Source organism: Rhamphochromis longiceps, linkage group LG15 (assembly GCF_057381845.1).
Source record: "Rhamphochromis longiceps isolate RC_006_pf linkage group LG15, R_longiceps_female_GT1.1, whole genome shotgun sequence".
In the NCBI taxonomy this organism is placed as follows: Eukaryota; Metazoa; Chordata; class Actinopteri; order Cichliformes; family Cichlidae; genus Rhamphochromis; species Rhamphochromis longiceps.
The window spans coordinates 44,177,780-44,199,021 of NC_140571.1; the positions used below are offsets into that span (position 1 = coordinate 44,177,780).

The 21,242-nt window shown below is 41.0% G+C and overlaps 1 protein-coding gene and 1 pseudogene across 1 annotated transcript; one reads left to right on the forward strand and one right to left on the reverse strand.

Annotated features, from left to right (window-relative positions):
- The window catches only part of LOC146653298 (uncharacterized), a 286,034-nt gene that overhangs the window by 227,680 nt on the left and 37,112 nt on the right, over positions 1-21,242 (reverse strand).
- LOC146653304 (spastin-like) lies at positions 570-19,912 on the forward strand (annotated as a pseudogene). The gene is made up of 4 exons (XR_014907636.1): positions 570-1,056; positions 1,158-1,272; positions 18,877-18,898; positions 19,000-19,912. The product of XR_014907636.1 is annotated as a spastin-like (transcript).

The window sequence follows — 21,242 nt, forward strand, 5'->3', positions numbered from 1 at the left end:
CCTAACCCATTTAAAAACCAAACACACAGACAAAGCAGAGCGAAGAAGAGGCGCACAAGGCGATTCTCTTATAGCGGTAACTGATCATGTGTTGCTCTCCACTTGTAGGATGCGTCTTGAAGGCATGTGTGGACTAGGACATGAGAGGAACAGGAACCACAGAGCGGTGGTGGAATCATCGCGATAGGACACTTCTATTCACCAATTTTGAACTATTGTTACGGTCAGAATTTGACCGATTGGGCCTAAGTCCAGAACTGTTGATGGTATTGACATGGGGTCTTCACCAAGGTGTCCAGAGGACCCCAAAACCCCCCATAGACACCACCTTCATCCCTCTACGACACTTACTTTTCGAGTTATTCCAATTTGTTACGGTCGGCTACTGGCTATTACCCCCTAATCCTAACCCTTAACCGTAACCCCCTAACCCTACCCTACCCTAACCCTGTTGTCACGAAGCGCCAGAATTTTTATTCTATGAAGCTAAAGCGTTGTGTTTTGTCCCAAAGAAAGAGGACTGTAATGCGATTTAAAGCCTAAACGTTTTCGTTTATGACTAGCTTACCGTGTTATGACTGAGAACAGGGGGGAAGTAGCGCGAGAGTAATGTCGACCAAAACAAACGCAAGTAAGCCCAAAGACAGCGCTGAAGTTATAAAAAACATCCACAAGCACGCGTTTGAGTATATATCCAAGGCACTGAAGATCGACGAGGACGACACAGGTGAGACGAAGGAGGTTGTGCAGTGGTACAAGAAAGGGATTTCTGAGCTTGAAAGGGGTATTGCAATAGAGCTCACTGGGCATAGAGAGCAGTATGACCGAGCAAAGAGACTTCAGGATAAAATGGTCACCAACCTCACCATGGCAAAAGACAGGCTTACCCTTTTAGAGATGACACTAGTCTCTAAAAGGAGAAATGACCCCCAAGGGACATCACGTCATGCTCTTCCACAGCCAAAGTCAGCTCCTAAAAGTCAACCCGCAGGTGTTTCCACCACCATCAGACCCTCCACTCCTGTAAGACCTTCATTAAGACTAACTGATGCAAAGGTTTGTGGGTTTTTTTGGTTATTTAATAGTGCAGGCACATGCCATTTGAAGCTACCTTTCTAATGTGTAATGCTTTCTGGGACAATCTTATTCCTGCTAAGACAACCGCTCGGGTGGGAAAAACTCAGAATGGAAGACCGGCAGCTGTGAAACAGCCCCCGAAGAGGGATATGAAAAACTTCAAGAATGTGGACAGTAAACTGGCCAACTTAATTAGTGTGAATGCTTGAAAAACATTCACACTAATTAATCAGAAGAATAACCTTCGCTATCATTTATATACGTTTATGATGTTTTGCTGTTACCAGCAGTGCTAACGCTAGCTTCAATGCCAATGCTAGCAACAATGCTAACGCTAGCTATAGTGCTAACACTAGCCTTAGCAGTTGTTAACTGACAAAAAGAATATTCCTGTGATATTTCTTGGTGGTCAGTGAGACAAAAGTAAGAAATGAGCTTTATTATTGCCATTGTGGCTCAGTTTTAACAGTAATAAGAGTGCAAGCGCTAGCAGCATTGCTAATGCTAGCTGCAATGCTAACGCTAGCTGCATCGCTAACACTAACTGAAGTGCTAATGCTAGCCGGAATGCTAGCGCTAGCAGCAATGCTAAGGCTAGTAACAGTCTAACAGTAGCCTTACATAAGTGGAAATACTTCAGGTAATTAGTTTGAATTATAAAATTGCTGCTGTGTCTGTTTTATTCTATTTTTATTTTTTATTCTTTTATTTGGTGTGCTGTATTATTCTATAACCTGCTGACTATGAGTTCAGTGTATCATGTCGTGTGGGCTTTGTATTTCTGTTAGTCTGATAACACTGTACAGACAACTAACATATAATTTCTCGTCTTACACTTTCAGGAACTTGACTGACACCTGTGCTTTGCCTGGTAGGTGTGCACATACTGTAAGAGAAGTAGACCAAAATAAAAAAATAATCTGACTAATATAAGCTTTGATGGGTTCAAACTTTGTGCTAAACATTTTAAACACAATTTTATAATAAATACACATAAGTGCAGCTTAATAATTGGGCTAAAATATTTTTTTCGTACATTTTTGTAGTCACACTACATGTGATTAGTTAATCATATTTGTATTTAAAAATATTATTGCTGAATTTAATTAAATATTTATTCTTTTAAAAAGTGCCCAATTATGCAACTTTTTGCACATGGCATCCAACAACAGTTTAGCTTGAATATTTGTTTTAGTAGTCACAATTAGTTCAAACAATTACCATGTGATTTCATTTTAATACAATTATTATTTTTTCTTCTTTTTTGTTCACAGTGTGCAGAAGAAGAACAAGGACCAGATTTCCAGTCTTCTCTCTCATATCCCAACCCCTCTATCCTCTGTCCTTCTCCACCTGTTCTCTCTGCCTTCTTTCCATCTGTATTTCACCCTGTGGTTTGTGCGAAATTGTGCCAAACTAAGAATCTTATTGCGGTTTGATTTAAAGCCGTGTCTCTCCTGCTCTGTCTGTTCTCTCTTCTAAATTTTCTCTCTACCTGTTTTTCATTCTGGGCTTGCTGCTAAGTTGTGCCAAGCCTATAAAGAGAGTGCATAATATTCTCTCAACTGAAGAACAAACTGTCAAACGAAAGACAACTGTTTCAGACAAATAAAAACAAAGACAACATCTCCTGGTGTGTGCCACTCTTATCTTGTGAACATATTTTCTAAAGACTAAGAAACACTTGCAAGTGTGTGAAAATGCCAAGGAAGCAGAAAAAGTCACAAGCTGCAAAACAACGCTGGAAGAAGTTTGATGAGCTTCCATGAGTTCCATGAGCTTCACTGTGAGGCCGTCACAGTGATGTGGCAGGACTAGAGCAGGGCGATATGGCCAAAAATATTTATCACGATATATATTTGAAAATTTGCGATAACGATATAACTGACGATATAATTGATGCGAGACAAAATAGAACTCCACAACATTACTAGCGCAAAAAGACAACCTTCCATTTATTTTCACTTAAACAAGAAGCTGGTTTTTATGTACATTAAAGCTTTATAAAAATGTAACGGTGCAAATGCAAATTCCTTGCTGAAAGTTTAACCAAAAGGCATTTCCAGTAGAAATGGGCTGACATATCCTGAGCATAACCATGTATAATATCCACTGAAGTTAAAAAGAGGTGCTTTGCAACATTAAACTGCAGTGTGCAGTACGTATTTTTTGGACCATAAGGTGCACGGGATTATAAGGCACATTAAGCGAAACAAAGCAGTCAGATAAATCAAACTTTATTAAACTCATTCTTCTTGCTTCATCCACTTCTGTACCATTGATTCATTAATGTTGAATTCTCTGGCAGCTGCTCTATTCCCATGTTGTTGCAGTATATTAATGACTAACCTCGTATTGTGGATGGATTATCTCAGTTGTTCTCCTGACTGAAGTTTGGTCCGTTTACAGCATCCTGCCATGCGATTGCATTTGTCTCTAACCATGAGGAACCTTCACGTTAACTTTTATAAGTGGAAAAGTGTTAGTGTTCGTCCTCCAGCTTCACTGTTTATGTTATGCTAACATAGCTGTGTCGCTAGCGATCACGTAGCACATCATTATATACCAGCTAGCCCAACTTCAGTAACCCTACAAACGTCACTGCTGTTTAGTTTCCTGTCTTCATTTATGTTGGAAGTGATAGCAGAGCTGTACGTTTGATTTTTTTCAGAAATCTTTCAGTCAGAACATGCAATATCATGCTTAGGTAGCTAGCGAAACTAGCGAGCTAACTTCCGCTAGCTTCCTGCTAACTCCGTTAAATGTAATAAATTTTGTTTTCATGGATGCCTGGAAGTTAAACTTCATAGTTACACCTGGTAAAGCAGCAATGCTTATCGTTTTATTAAAGATGAAAGAATTTAGACAGTTTTTAACTCTCAGTGATGCTGCAGTGTTCGTTTGACCAGAAGCACACGGAGTTTAGGACCCAGATTACTCCCAGATTTAAGAGCATCTTAGTCCGACAAATACGACAATAACGACGGCCGCATGCATGTTCTGCAAAAAAATGTGCTTTGTCGTGTATCTGACGGACAAACACCAAACGAGGTTCCACATCACTGAAGTTGCACCATTTTTACAAACCAATTCTGGTTCATCTGTTTCACTCAACAATCGGCCATGTGCGTATGAAAACAAAGGCACTGCGCATGCGCGTTTTACTCATATTCTATCGCGACATTTCATTTTCCTATCGTTGCCTAACATTATACCGGTATTACCGTGAACGGTATAATATGGCCCAGCCCTAGGCAGGACCATCTCATGCAGAAAGAGTGAACCTTGAAAACCAGCCCTCTGTTACACATGTCTGTGCATCTCACAGCCAGGCACATCCTAAATATGGAGACTCCAGAAACAAGCAGTGCACATGTAACTCACTCACATTTCTTGCATTCCTTCATGAGAATGAAAACATGACTACAGCTGACCTTAATCTGGTCTTGGATAAAGGTAATGTGATGTACAAAGAGGCCAAGAAAAGATTTCCTAAAAATATTCATTTGGCAACCGACGAGCTGCCAGACAAAGTTGATGCTCGCAGGTCTATGTATCATGTCAACATGACACAGCTTTCCCGGTATGGGACATCTGAAGAACCTCCAGAGGAGGCAGTAGATACCTTTCTCAGCTTAGAAGCAGGACTGAGCTGCCTGTTGTCAGATGTGCAGTATGCCTTACTGATTATGAGTGGATTGTGTATCGCAGCGTTCAGATCCACATCAGGCAAATATGGTTTCTTTGATCCACACTCCAGAACACCCAGTGGTCTTCCTCTACTACTACAGTCACGTAATCGTGATTCAGCAGTGATGCTGAAATTCACACTCCTGAGTGACATGATTAAGAGGCTACAAGATTCTTATGAAATGATGGAGATATCACCCTCTTGTAACTATGAACTGAAGCCTGTGCAGTTCTACAGTATGAGCACAGTCAACCTAAATGATACTATCACAGACACAGTCTGCAGACAAACAGCTGCCACTGCTGTGGCACCTACTGACTCTGATACAACTGTTGATGAAGCAAACCCCTCTACTCCAAGGAGAAACACAACCACTGGTCTGACTGAAAACATATTTTGTCAAATGTCCATTTGTACGCCACTGGTGAAACAAAAAGAAGTCCACATGACTCAGTTCACATCATATGAAGATCAGAATGAACCTCCTAATATACCAACTGAAGAATTATGCAGTGAATTAAGTTTCCTTCCATCAAGGGATGCTTTTTCATGTCAATCAAATGCTGCCATAACAAATGTTGCTGCCTGTGATCTTTCTGATATAGTTTTACAAAAACTGAAAAAAGTTAATCAACAACAAAGGCACAAAATGAAAAGAAGATTAATGGCATCAGAGAAACCCAGAAATCAGAGAAAAGAAAACCAAAAAAGGAAAGAACAACTAAAGTATGCTTCAAATAAAGAGTACAAAGAAAAGAAAAAATCTTGCACAAGCGAGGCATATAAACCAATCCTGAAGTTAGACAAAAACAACAACAATATATTAAAAGACGCTACTGTGACAATGCTGAATTTAGACAAAAACAAAAAAATATATATAACTAAAAGGTATCAAGAAAACCCTGAATTCAGAGAGAGACAGAGATCTCGAGTGACTCAGCGTTATGCACGTGACGACCCATTCAGAGTAAGACACAAACAACTAATGAAACAACTAATGCGAGACAGGTATCAAAGTAATCTTGCATTCAGGATTATGCACAACATGAGATGTGCAATGAAAATAAAAAGGAAATACAGATGGGTGAACAGACAAACCCAAGAGAGTGACAACAGTGTGATCAACGAGGCCATATCTGTGTTAAAATCACAAATCAAAGCTGAACCATCATAGCCATGTACTGTATGTTTTAAGGCTTCATTTCCAAACCAAGTGCGACCCCGCACAAGGTCAAAGTATGTCAAAAACCCACGTGTGGTTGCAACATGTTTGACAGGAAGGTTTGTTCATCTTTGTGATGAAAACTGCAGAAATGAGCAGTGCAATGTGCCTGATGAGAGAAAGAGAGAGTGGATTTGTCACACCTGCCACGATCATCTTAAAAATGGATTCATGCCAGCACTTGCTGTTGCCAATAAACTGGATCTTGCTGATATTCCACCTGAACTGTCTGATCTCAACATACTGGAGAGACATCTCATAGCCAAGTGCATACCATTTGCCAAGATCATTCCTCTTCCCAAAGGCAGACAGAGAGCAATTAGAGGAAATGTGGTCTGTGTCCCATCAGAGGTGCAGGAAACTGTTGAAGCACTACCTCGATTGAGAATTAATTCTCAGGTGATGAGAGTAAAACTGAAGAGATGCTTGTCTTACAAAGGTCATCAGCTGTTTCAGACTGTAAGCTGGTCTAAACTTGTGCAAGCACTGCATAAACTCAAGCAGATTCATCCACAGTATAAGGATGTGAGCATCAGAGATGATGCTGAGCTATGTGACCCAACACTTCCTGATGAAGATGATGATGATGATGAAAACATGAATGAGGACGATTATGATGAGGCTGATTTAATGGAAATTGACAGCTGTGAGAAAAATGCACTGAGTGAAGCACAAAATAAAAATGAACAGGACATTGACATGTTACCCTGTGATGGTGAACAATCACGTGAACAGATGAGAGATGATTCAGAGCAAGAAGATGGACTGACTAATGGTGGTTTTGCACTCGAGTCCTGTTTGCAGCCCCCTGATGTGGCTGAGGAGATATTATGTTTCAGTGAAGGAATCTACTCTGTTGCTCCTGCAGAGAGAAACAATCCAATAAGTTTTTTCAAAACACCTAAACTGGAGGCCATGGCCTTCCCTGTGCAGTTTCCTACAGGTCAAAACACACTTGATGAAAGAAGGTTGATCAAAGTATCCCCCAGTGGGTATTTCAAATCAAGACTTTTCTGCATTGATGATCGTTTTGCCAAAGACACAAACTATTTGTTCTTTGCACAGTTTGTGACTGAAATACACTTGGCTACATCCAGCATGACAATACAGTTAAGGAAGGCAAAGCCTCTGACCAGAGATGGGAGAAAAATAACCTCAGGCATGTTACAAGATAAACATGAGGTGGAGAAACTGGTGCGAAATAAAGACGCAGTGAGATTCATGCAACCTCAGAGAGGAACCCCAGCCTATTGGGAGAAAACCACAAGAGATCTTTTTGCCATGATCAGACAGTTGGGAACTCCCACGTTCTTTTGCACATTTTCGGCCGCTGAAATGCGCTGGCCTGAAGTGATCGAGGCAATAACAAGGCAGCAAGGTGAACAAGTGAATTTTGAAGGACTCGACTGGTCGGCAAAGTGTGACATCCTGAGAAGCAATCCTGCGCATGTTTGACAAGAGAGTTGAAGCATTATTCAGAGATTTACTCTTATCTCCTGCAGAGCCACTTGGCAAAGTCATTGACTACTTTTACAGAGTTGAGTTTCAGCACAGAGGAAGCCCACACATACACTGCCTCCTGTGGGTAGAAGGTGCTCCTGTGTTTGAGGAGGATGATGAGCAAACTGTTGTTGATTTTATAAACAAATACATCACAGCTCAGCTGCCTGATCCACATAAACAACCTGAACTGTACAAGAAAGTAACAGAAGTGCAAAAACACAGTAAGAACCACACAAAGACGTGCTTTAGGAGTTTAAGCTCCGGGTGCCGTTTTGGTTTTCCCAAACCACCCTGCAATGAGACAATGATCACAAGACCCAGTGAGGATGATGCACTGGAAGTAGAAATAGCAAAGAACAAGCTCAGACTACTGAACCAGCTGCTGAATGAACCTGAAACTGCTTCCATGAGTTTAGAGCAGCTCTTGGCAAGATGCAAGTTGACACATGCAGAATATGAGCGATACCTGAATAAAATGAACACAAGGAGTACGATCATACTAAAGCATGATCCAAAAGACTCTTGGATAAATGGCTATAATCCACATCTGCTTGAAGCCTGGAACAGTAATATTGACATAAGCTTTGTTTTAGATGCTTTTGGTGCTGCAAATTATTTAATGAAATATATATCAAAAAAAGAGGGCAGGCTATCTGAGTACCTGAAAACTGTCATTGAGAACTCCCATAAGGACAGTGTAAATGAGTGCGATGAAATGAGAGCCGTCATGCAGGCATATTCAAAGAAGCGAGAGATCAGTGCACAGGAGTGTGTTGCTCGTGCATGTGGTCTTCACATGAAGCAATGCTCACGTGCTGTAATATTCATTCCAACTGATGATAATCCTGTGAAAATGAGTCGTCCCCTGTCAGTTCTGGAAAACACAACACCTGAGTCTTCCAATGTTTGGATGACATCTTTGAATGACAAATACAAAGCCAGACCTGAAACACCAGAGTATGAGGAGATGTGCATGGCAGACTTTGCTGCTACTTGCAGGATTGTCTATGGCCAACAGAAAAAAGGTAAAGATGTTTTGCCTCTTCTCAATGAGATGGGATTTGTGCAAAGGCGCAAAAACGATAAGCCTGCTATCATCAGATTTCACCAGTGCTCACAAGAAAAACATCCAGAGCAATATTACGGAAGACTGCTTAAACTGTACCTTCCTCATCGTTCAGACCACAAACTGAAAACACCATCTTTGCCAACCTATCAGGCTTTCTATGGTGCTGGCTGTGTACAGCTACCAGATACTGACCGTCTTGAGTACGTGCAACACATTGTCAAAAGAAACAGAGAGAAATATGAGAAAAACGGTGAGGAGATCGAGAGCGCTGTTGAGGAATATGAGCAGAACAGAGGTGTGACTGACGAATGGTGTAATCTGGCACCTGAATCAGATCTCGTAAGGTTGCCACTTGTTGAACAAGAAAGAGAGCGAGACAATGAAAATGAACAGGAAGATGTGACCGACTACAGCCGTCAGGCTGATGCTTCAACAGAAGTCAGAGCCATCAGGGAACCCCCTGCTATTGATCCCACATTGTTACGTCAGATGTTTCAGAATCTGAACAAGAAGCAAGCCTGCATATTTTATGCAGTTAGAGACTGGTGCATTAAAAGAGTCTGTGCTCTAAATCCAGAGCAGTTTTTCTTTTATATTAATGGTGGTGCTGGAACAGGAAAATCACATCTTATCAAATGCATCTACTCAGAAACATCTAAGATACTGAGCAAAGTGCCCAGATATGCAGACGACGTTGACATATCAAGACCCACTGTCCTGTTAACTGCTTTCACTGGGACTGCAGCTTTTAACATTTCTGGAACAACACTGCATTCTCTTCTCAAGCTGCCTAGAAGCTTAAAACCTCCAATTCAGGGACTTGGCAATCAGCTGGATGAAGTCAGATCAGAACTTTTGAATGCTGAAATAATCGTCATTGACGAAGTGTCTATGGTGTCAAGACATCTCTTTGCATATGTAGATGCAAGACTCAAACAGATCAAAGGGACTCGGAGACCCTTTGGAGGCATGTCAGTTATTGCTGTCGGAGACTTCTATCAGCTACCCCCAGTGCGACAGTCTAAACCTCTCTGTGTGCACGACCCGTCCGAGATCGACCTGTGGCGGGAGCATTTTCAAATGATCACTCTGACCGAGATTATGCGTCAGAAAGATGATGTTGTCTTTGCTGAGATGCTGAACAGAATTCGTGTGAAAGGAAAGTTGGATGAGCTTTGTGAAGCAGATAGAAATTTGTTGTCACAGGCCATAACTGAACCAGCCCTTTGTCCGACTGATGCGTTGCACATTTTTGCAACTAATAAAGAAGTGGATGCACACAACTCTTCAACACTGGCTCTGCTCCATACTCGTATCATTGACATCCATGCAGATGATTTTAGAAAAGATCCTAGAACTGGCAGAATGGCACTTCAAGACAGACCATTCAAAGGAGGTAAAAACAAGTTACCAGACACACTGAAAGTTGCAGAAGGAGCTCGTGTCATGCTCACCAGAAACATTGACATACAAAATGGTTTGGTTAATGGAGCTTTTGGAATACTACTTAGAGTAGTTCACTCTGAAAACGACCAACACATCATCAAGCTTGTACTTAAAATGGATAATGAGACATCTGGAAAGAATAACCGCACACCAGCAGACGACATGGTGTACATTGAGAGAGCAGAGGAGAATCTGAAGCAGAAAGGAGTGGTACGAAGACAGTTCCCAGTGAAGCTGGCCTTTGCATGTATAATACATAAGGTACAGGGTATGACAACTACATCAGCTGTTGTCTCTCTTAAGAGCATTTTTGAGCCCGGCATGGCCTACGTAGCTGTCAGTAGAGTGACGTCTCTCAGTGGACTGTATCTTCTTGATATGGAGGAGAAAAAAATATTCACCAACCCAGAAATCACTGCAGCGCTTGAGAACATGAGACAAGCCAACCTTGATGACATGATGCCTCTTCTACACGTGAGACAAACACTGAGCAGGTCAGACGTTTTCACCATTGTTCATCATAATACAGAGGGACTGCCAGCTCACATTAATGACATCAAGAGTCACCATGAATTGTGTCTAGCAGATGTTTTGTGCCTAACAGAAACACACCTGCGGGGCTCTTTTGTCGCAGAGTCTCCACTTGAAAAATTACAATTTGTTCAAATGCAACAGACACCTGTCCTACACAAACTTTCCCCAGATGGCAAACAGAAGTGGTGGTGGAGTTGCTGTTTATGTGAAAAGTGACATTCAAGTGCATGAAAAACAGTACATCCATAATGTAACTGACCTTGAATTTCTGGCTTTAAAGGTTGAAGCACTAGTCAGTGCTCTGATTGCAGTTGTGTACAGACCTCCAGACTACACTCTGAGGCCATTCCTGAAAAACCTGGTAAGCCTATTAGACTCATTAGAGATCATGGACTGTCATCCCATCATAGTTTGTGGTGATTTTAATGAGAATGTTTTATCCAGTGCAAACAAACCAATCCTGGAACTGTTTGAGTCTAGGGGATACGCACAGGTCATCACTGCCCCTACCACTGAGAAGAACACACTGCTTGACCTAATTTTCATTTCTCAGCCAGAGCGATGTCTCCATTCTGGAGTCATGAAGACCTACCATAGTTACCATGACCCTGTATACTGTGTATTGTCCTGTGATAAGATAGGATAAGATAAGATAAGATAAGATAAGATAAGATAAGATAAGATAACCTTTATTAGTCCCACATGTGGGAAATTTGTTTTGTCACAGCAGGAAGTGGACAGTGCAAAAGTTATGAGGCAAAAATTAGAATACAATAAGAATAAATACAGTACACAACTGTACAGAATAGAATAAAATAAAATACTATATACAGTAGAATAAAATAAAATAAATATACAATAAGATAAAAATAGAATACAAATACTATATACAACTGAGTAAAAATACAACGATGACAGAAAGGATTATTGCACTTAGTATTATTGCATATGTATGGATGTGTGTGCTTGATCAGTTAAAGTCTTTATTATGGAGTCTGACAGCAGTGGGGAGGAAAGACCTGCGAAATCTCTCCGTCCCACACCGTGGGTGCCGCAGTCTCCCACTGAAGGAGCTGCTCAGTGCTGTCACAGTCTGCTGCATGGGGTGGGAGATGTTGTCCATCAGGGATGACAGCTTAGCCGCCGTTCTCCTGTCACTCACCACCTCCACTGGGTCCAGAGGGCATCCTAGAACAGAGCTGGCCCTTCGGATCACCCTGTTCAGTCTCTTCCTGTCCACAGCAGAGATGCTGCCGCCCCAGCAGACCACACCATAAAAGATAGCAGAAGCCACAACAGAGTCATAGAAGGTCTTCAGGAGTGGGCCCTCCACTCCAAACGACCTGAGTCTCCGCAGCAGGTACAGCCTGCTCTGCCCTTTCCTGTAGAGGGCGTCTGAGTTATGAGTCCAGTCCAGTCTGTTGTTCAGATGAACACCAAGGTACCTGTAGCTGTCCACAGCCTCAATGTCCATACCTTGGATGTTCAGTGGTTGCAGTGGAGAATGCTTGTGCCTGCGGAAGTCTACCACCAGTTCCTTGGTTTTACTGGCGTTGATCTGGAGGTAGTTCAGCTGGCACCAGTCCACAAAGTCTTGGGTCAGACCTCATGATTCATGATGATTCATGATCTAGATCTTTGAATAGAAAGTAGAACAATATTTAAAAGTTGACTTAAGAAAAAAACGCCCTGCATTGCAGTATAATGTTTGAATTGTTTACATAAAATACAATTACATGAATTAAGTAATGATATCAGTAAAAGATGACAATTTTATTTATTACAGAAAATCCACAATTCACTAATAGTAACCTATAAATGTCAGAAAAATCAAATATAGCAGTTTAAAATGAACAGTGTAGGCATATCCTCTCTGCAGCCAGGCTTCAACATCCTGCCAGGCTGCCCCAGTCTCACTGTGGCTGGGAGGGAGGGAGGGTGGACCAGAGGATTGCCCACACAACAAATAAATGTTCAACAGCTTCTTCATTGTTTCTGAGAGAACAACAATGACTAAAGGTTGCTTTTTAAAAAAACAAACAAACAAACAAACAAACAAACCTAATTACAGCAATAATGACAGTTAAGCCACTTTATGTGTGCCTCTATTTTGAAATACTATTTACAAAAATTTTATTATTTTGGTTTGTTATAAACTTTAACCTTTTTCAAAAGTATACGATTATATTTTTGGACAAATTTTTCTATGAAACATACATTTTTATGAGCTTTTATCATGTTTTGGCCAGTGCAATCATCAGGGTGGGTCTGGGTTGATAACTGCACATTTCTGGCCAGAAATGTTTCAGCAGTGTTACATATGTAGTACATATGTAACACTTGCTTTCTGTTACCAGCCGATACCCTACTTTTGTATAGACATTGGATGGTGTGAGGTTGGGGAGTTTGGGGGGGGGGGGTGTTAGGTTTCCTTTTTTTTTTTCTTTTTTTTTTGTTAAGAGAGACACAGTCCTCCTGTGTCTTCTCCAAGCTTCACATGTAAAATCCAACAGTGTGAAGCACATAGCAGCCAGAAACTGTAATGCCACAGATCAGAGAGGCTTCATCATCACCATCTTCATCGCCGTACGATCAGAGCGTGAGACTTCACATCTGGAGCACAGGAGAGATTAGTCTTCCTTCTAGCTTGTCCCACAAGCAGTCGGTGAGATTTACTCACAACAAAAAGGGTTAATGACATAATTTCCATGAAAACATGTATTCATTCTTTGTAAAGTGTTTAAATTGTGTTTTCACTTGACCTTAGGAGTGTTAGAGTGTATTGTAATGTCTGTACTCAGGTGTTTCCCTCTGTGATCCATCCCCTTCAGAGCTGAGACACTCAGGACTGAACAGACTGCACAGTTTCTGTGACTGAGCCTCCAAAACACCTTCTTTGAAACCACACATGATAGAAGGGCTTTATATTTGCAGCAGCACTACTACAGGTATTCAGTTTATTACAGGATGTGTTTGTTTCTTAGGACCAGCTCTGAGTGCACACTACCTAACATATACACCTTTCTGTTCATTACAAACCAAGTACTCTGGATCATATGGCCAGTTGGCAGGAATGTTGCTGCAGGAAAACATCCCTGGAGATCACCATCATTGTCAGACTGATTGTGCCTCTGTGCAGTGTCAAGATCCTCCCTAAATGAGTGTGTAAGTTGACATTTTCATTATTTTATTCCCTTTGACAAGACAAGTATCACTGATATTTACATTTACAACTATATATGTTCCCGTTTTCTGCTCTTCTTTTAAAGTCCTCAGCTATCCTGCTTCTGTACTGCTTGCCACACATCAAACACTGGCCGGATGACAGGGAGGATCCACTCTGAAGTCACTGGACATGATGAGGATCATATGGGACTTCATAGTTTCACAGAAACGTTGTGCTCTGTGATTACAGGTTTTAAATGGACATAATGACTGCCTCTCTCTGATCAACAGGCTAAAGGATTGTTTTCATTGTTAGTGCTCTGTACAATGTATGCTTATTTAATATTTCATCACAGAGCAAACCTTTATTTATTTAACATATTTTTATTTTGTTTTAATGTTGAATTAACTGTGGGGATTTTTTTAAGTGGGCACTCGAGATGTCATATGACCAGAAATGTGGTAACTGGAATTCAAAATCTGCTGAGAACGAAACACACACAAAACCCCCAAGAAAATTCAAATTCATTCCATGTAATCCAATCTAAAACATTTTAAACTGCTGAACAGCAACACAAACAGTGTTAAAAAACAGTGTTAACAGAATGATTATGATGATTTTGTACCAAGGTTTCAGGTCACATGGCACACCTTGTCACGGTTCTGGGTCCGTTGGACCCAGTATTTTGAGTTTATTATGTTTTGGTTTTATTTTGCATCATGGATTGTTTTCTTGTTCTCTTGTGGTTGTGGGGATTATTATTATTATTATTAGAGTTTCATGTTTCTATTATCCATGTTTTAGGAATTGTGGTTTCATGTATAGTTCAGTTCCATGTGTCATTTTCTGTCTCTGTGTTGAGTCCATGTCTCTGAGTTGTGATTCATGTTTCCTGTTTTATTGTGAAAGTCTTTGTCTTATGTTAGTGTGTGCAGCTTTGTTCCCCATGTCTCGTTAGCCCTGATCTCTCCCAGCTGTGTCTCCCTCCTGTTGCCGATTCCCCCGTTACTACCCTGTGTATATAAGCCCTGTGTTTTCCCATGCTCGGTGTCGCGTCGTACCATCAGATTATGCCTGTGTGTTTCGGTTCTCCATATTCCATGTTCACTTCATGTTTTGTTTTCGTACCAGCAATAAAGCTGAGGTTTTTAAGTTTCAAGTTAGTGTCTGAGTCCTGCGTTTGGATCCTCCTCTCCGCCTGCCCGCACACAGAGGTGTGGACTCGAGTCACATGACTTGGACTCGAGTCATTAATTTTATGACTTTAGACTTGACTTGAAAAAATGTTCTAAGACTTGTGACTTGACTTGGACTTTTACACCAATGACCTGGGACTTGAATTGGACTTGAACCGGTTTACTTGAAAAGACTTGATATTTCACCCCAAATCTAAAATTTAACATGCATATTATTTAGAGATTGAAAATGTGACGTCATTCAGGGGTAAAACCGCAAAGAATTCTGGGAACTCGTGGCAAGAGGTACTAGCGCACGCAGGCTTTCAATTGAAATCAGTCACACAGCGATAAAAAGAAACACAAAAATGTCAAGAAGCTGTTGTATTATTAACTGCAATAACCGGTCGCATGACAGCCACGGGAAGCCGACGGGTAAAGAGATCGGTTGTTATCGGATTACGTCGTTGAAGATACAGTGGGGCAAAAAAGTATTTAGTCAGCCACCGATTGTGCAAGTTCCCCCACTTAAAATGATGACAGAGGTCAGTAATTTGCACCAGAGGTACACTTCAACTGTGAGAGACAGAATGTGAAATCCATGAATTCACATGGTAGGATTTGTAAAGAATTTATTCGTAAATTAGGGTGGAAAATAAGTATTTGGTCACCTCAAACAAGGAAAATCTCTGGCTCTCACAGACCTGTAACGTCTTCTGTAAGAAGCTTTTCTGTCCCCCACTTGTTACCTGTATGAATGGCACCTGTTTGAACTCATCATCTGTATAAAAGACACCTGTCCACAGCCTCAAACAGTCAGACTCCAAACTCCGCCATGGCCAAGACCAAAGAGCTTTCGAAGGACACCAGGAAAAGTATTGTAGACCTGCACCAGACTGGGAAGAGTGAATCTACAATAGGCAAGCAGCTTGGTGTGAAAAAATCAACTGTGGGAGCAATCATCAGAAAATGGAAGACATACAAGACCACTGATAATCTCCCTCGATCTGGGGCTCCACGCAAGATCTCATCCCGTGGGGTCAAAATGATCATGAGAACGGTGAGCAAAGATCCCAGAACCACACGGGGGGACCTGGTGAATGACCTGCAGAGAGCTGGGACCAAAGTAACAAAGGTCACCATCAGTAACACACTACAACGGCAGGGAATCAAATCCCGCAGTGCCAGACGTGTTCCGCTGCTGAAGCCAGTGCATGTCCAGGCCCGTCTGAAGTTTGCCAGAGAGCACATGGATGATACAGCAGAGGATTGGGAGAATGTCATGTGGTCAGATGAAACCAAAGTAGAACTTTTTGGTATAAACTCAACTCGTCGTGTTTGGAGGAAGAAGAATACTGAGTTGCATCCCAAGAACACCATACCTACTGTGAAGCATGGGGGTGGAAACATCATGCTATGGGGCTGTTTTTCTGCCAAGGGGACAGGACGACTGATCCATGTTAAGGACAGAATGAATGGGGCCATGTATCGTGAGATTTTGAGCCAAAACCTCCTTCCATCAGTGAGAACTTTGAAGATGAAACGAGGCTGGGTCTTCCAACATGACAATGATCCAAAACACACCGCCCGGGCAACAAAGGAGTGGCTCCGTAAGAAGCATTTGGAAGTCCTGGAGTGGCCTAGCCAGTCTCCAGACCTCAACCCCATAGAAAATCTGTGGCGGGAGTTGAAAGTCCGTGTTGCTCGGCGACAGCCCCAAAACATCACTGCTCTCGAGAAGATCTGCATGGAGGAATGGGCCAAAATACCAGCTACTGTGTGTGCAAACCTGGTAAAGACCTATAGTAAACGTTTGACCTCTGTTATTGCCAACAAAGGTTATGTTACAAAGTATTGAGTTGTATTTTTGTTATTGACCAAATACTTATTTTCCACCCTGATTTACGAATAAATTCTTTACAAATCCTACCATGTGGATTCATGGATTTTTTTTTCACATTCTGTCTCTCACAGTTGCAGTGTACCTCTGGTGCAAATTACTGACCTCTGTCATCATTTTAGGTGGGGGAACTTGCACAATCGGTGGCTGACTAAATACTTTTTTGCCCCACTGTAAATTGTTCGAGCCATGTTTCCGAAGTAACAAAGAGGCGACGGGTGGCCTGGATTGCAGCCATTCAAAGATCAAATATAACGTCCCAGAACACTCCAGCTCACAGGTTAGTCTGCTCCAAGCATTCCCACAAAGGTCAGTCTTCTGTTGTAGTTAATGCATCATTTTTCTTAACATAATTGGTGATATAGGTTACAAGCAAGTCTGGCGCTGAACAGAAATTCTCGCGCTATGCTCCTTTGTTTATTGTGCATAAATAGTGAATTGTCCTGACACAATATTGCGTTTCGCTTCTGTTATTATGGTACATTGACAAAAACATATACTTTTATTCACAGGATAAAACAGTTGTTTTGTATCACTAATTGCCCAGTGCGATTACAGCATACAGTATTATTGTCACTGCTACATTTCTGTAATGCTACCAGAAATTATTTCCACTACTAATTAATTACCCTTGAGCTCAAAGGTCCTATTAATAAACGGTTAACGAATGTGTATTTATGAAGACAATTTGTGAGACTGGTAAACTTATGATAGGTACGATGGTCTTTACTTTCTACACGGTGCATTTCAAGGTCCTGTACCCATCCGGCGGTAAACTGTACCTGGGCTTGTTGCAGTGACCGGAAGTTACTAAACTTCATGAGTGTATGCACTCACTCCAAGAACCGTATGATTATAAATATGCATATAAATATGCTACAATGAGATAGCTGACTTCATCTAACTAGCAAATGTTGTCCAGGCTACGTAGGTGATGCAGTTTTTTTAAATATGTATGATATTTTTGTCATGCGATTTTAAAGCCGGTCCTACAACCGCATCCAAGAATAACATGCAGCTTATCTCAGAACTGTCGGTGAAAATTATTCTAGGAGCTAGGTTTAATTGAGCTGCATTTTAAAGAGGTGCAATTTCACAATTTGTGTATATTTTCTAAGTTCACTATTTTGTCATGTGTTGAGAAAAACACAGATTTAAAAATTACATGGTCTAATATTTACATTTAGCATAACAGCAACATTCTTTTTTCGTTTTTTCTTTTTTTTTTAAGACTCGAAAGGACTTGAAATTCAAAATTTCAGACTTGTGACTTTACTCGGACTTTTACACCAGTGACTTGAGACTTGACTCTGACTTGCCTGACATTACTTGAGACTTGACTTGAGGATAAAGACTTGAGACTTACTTGAGACTTGCAAAACAATGACTTGGTCCCACCTCTGCTGACACACCTAGTGTGTAGTGTGGGGTATCAGCTGGTAAGTATAGTTTTTTTATATTTGTGTCCTTAGAGTTCAGATAGATAAAGCCTTGTGTATAATAATTAGTCATAACCACAACTCAAAGTCAGGGACTAACTAAATTTGGGACTTTGTGTCTGAGCCCAGGTTAAAACAATGTGTAAAAAAGCATTTAGTGGCATGGCTGAACAATGCTGTAAACTATTGATACTTATTTATCCATGTTCACAAAAAGGACTGTGTTTATTTGATTATTTGCATGTGTTAAACTGTGTCACCACCTTAGGCTTTCATTTGAATTTACTCACAAATCTCTATACAGTACACAAGTTTGTATTTTCTCCAGAATGTTTGTTCATCTTTTAAGTTCATTTCAATTAGAAGAATATGAACTTTTAGTATTCATTCAGATGTTTTCTGACTCTAAATTTTCTTTTGTCATTACTCATCTTTTTATTATTTACATTTTAAACATGTTTAGCTTTTTTCCAACTTCTTCTGTGTGAACATCAACTTTCAAAAGTTCTGCACTTTTGTTTTCAGGTTAAAAATTCTGTATTTTCCAGCTCATTCAGAATTTTTAACTTAACATTCAGCAATTAATTCATTTCAGTGCATACATTCAGATTCAAGCATTCACACTGCAGTTTCTTCAGAAAATGCCCTTTCTAGTTATGAATGAAATTGTAGAAAGGTATCAGAAGCATCACAATCAACAAGACATTTTTCCCTGGGTGAAATTTAAAAAAAAAAAAAAGTTTTGCACATTTAAAATATTTCTTCTGTTCACTGCAGTGGAGCGACTGTGTCATTTGATGACATCGCAGGGCAGGATCTGGCAAAGCAAGCACTTCAAGAAATTGTCATCCTTCCTGCCTTAAGACCTGATCTCTTTACTGGTCTGAGAGCTCCTGCACGTGGCTTGCTTTTATTTGGCCCACCAGGAAATGGGAAGACCATGCTCGCCAAAGCAGTTGCTGCAGAGTCTAATGCAACATTCTTCAACATCAGTGCTGCTAGTTTGACCTCCAAATATGTGGGAGAAGGCGAGAAGCTCGTACGAGCACTCTTTGCGGTTGCAAGAGAGTTACAGCCCTCAGTAATCTTCATCGATGAAGTGGACAGCTTGCTCTATGAAAGGAGGGAGGGGGAGCATGACGCCTCTCGCCATTTAAAAACCGAGTTCCTCATTGAGTTTGACGGGTTGCAGTCAGGAAGGGATGACAGGGTACTTGTAATTGGAGCAACTAACAGGCCCCAGGAGCTCGATGAAGCAATATTAAGGCGCTTTGCAAAAAGAGTATATGTGACCTTACCCGATGAGAAGACAAGATTTACGCTGCTGAAAAATCTTTTGGGAAAGCACGGGAGTCCACTGAGCCAAAACGAACTGTCCTGTCTTGCAAAAGTGACTGCAGGATATTCAGGGAGCAATTTGACAGCATTAGCCAGAGATGCTGCACTTGGCCCAATAAGAGAGTTGGGACCAGACCAAGTCCGTATTATAGCTGCTGCTGAGGTGCGCAACATTAAGATGAAAGAATTTGAGGATTCTCTGAAGCAAATCAAACCAACTGTTAGTCCAGCAACTCTTAATATGTACACCAAATAGAACAAAGATTTTGGTGGTCCTTCTTCAATAAATGCATTCATTAAAAAAAAAAAAGGAAAGGAAAGTGGTATTTATCTTCTGAGTCTCATCAAGTAATTAAACATCGAGCAATTAAGTATATTTTTCTAAATTGTTATTCTAAGTAATAAATTAAACAAATTAAATAAAGAAATTGTCATCCTTCCTGCCTATATAAAAAAGGGGCAGGGACACCACCACCCGGCCACATCGATGGCCCGTGCATCTCAGGCTACCAGCTTGCTGGTGGCCTGCTCTTACACAAAACCTAACCCTAACCCCAGCTCCCCCTAACCCTAACGCCATGTCGGGTGTCTAACGACCCAGCAGGGCCTGCTGAGTACAGTGGTGGTGGAATTAGCCCGATCAGACACTCCTATCTGCAACTTTGAACTTTTTATTCGGTCAAATTTTAACCGATTTCAACCAAGTCCAGAACCGTTGGTGCTATCGACATGGGGTCTTCACCAGGGTGTCCGGAGGACCCCAAAAAACCCCGTAGACACCACTTTCATCCCTCTACGACACTTACTTTTCAAGTTATTCCATTTTATTCAGTCGACTACTGGCTATTACCCCCTAACCCCCTAACCCTAACCCTGGCCAATTGGGAGAAAGAAGTATTAGCCAAATGTGGGACGAAACCAAAATGTTATCTCAGATACTTAGATGACATTTGGGGTATCTGGACGGAATCACGTGAGGAATTTGATAATTTTGTGGAAATTCTCAACACACACGATCCATCAATTACTTTGAAGAAGGAATTTGAGGAAAACTAGATTGATTTCCTAGATACCACGGTGTTTAAAGGACCGGATTTCTTAAAGACACTTAAGTTAGATATTAAAGTGCATTTTAAAACAACTGATACGCACGCACTACTCCACAAGAAAAGTTTCCATCCGACACACTGTTTTAGAGGAATTGTGAAAGCACAGCTTTTACAGTTCGATCGGATTTGCACGAGACGAGTGGAGTTTTTTGAAGCAGTAAGGGCTCTTTTTAGGGCCTTGAGGAACAGAGGTTACCCTAGGTCCTTTCTTAGGGAATGCAAGACCTTTAAGGAATCTAAAACATTGGATGATCGGAATTTGATTCCACTGATTACAACCTATTCGAGTATTTCCAAGGTTTTAAATGGGAAGTTTAAAACGAATTTTGACACGGTTCCAGATATACAGCAATTTGTTCCTTCGTCTAAGGTTATCACAGCCTATAGACGGAATAAAAACTTGCGGGATTTTTTGGTTAAAGCTAGATTACCATCTTTAACTTTGCGGAAACCACAGGTGTTGGAATCCCAATTTGTTAGACTTAAGTTCATCAAGAGTGTTGAGAAAAAAGTGTTTCGAGTTGAGCAAGGTTTCAGCACCAACTCGAAGAATTGTGTATATGTCATTTTTTG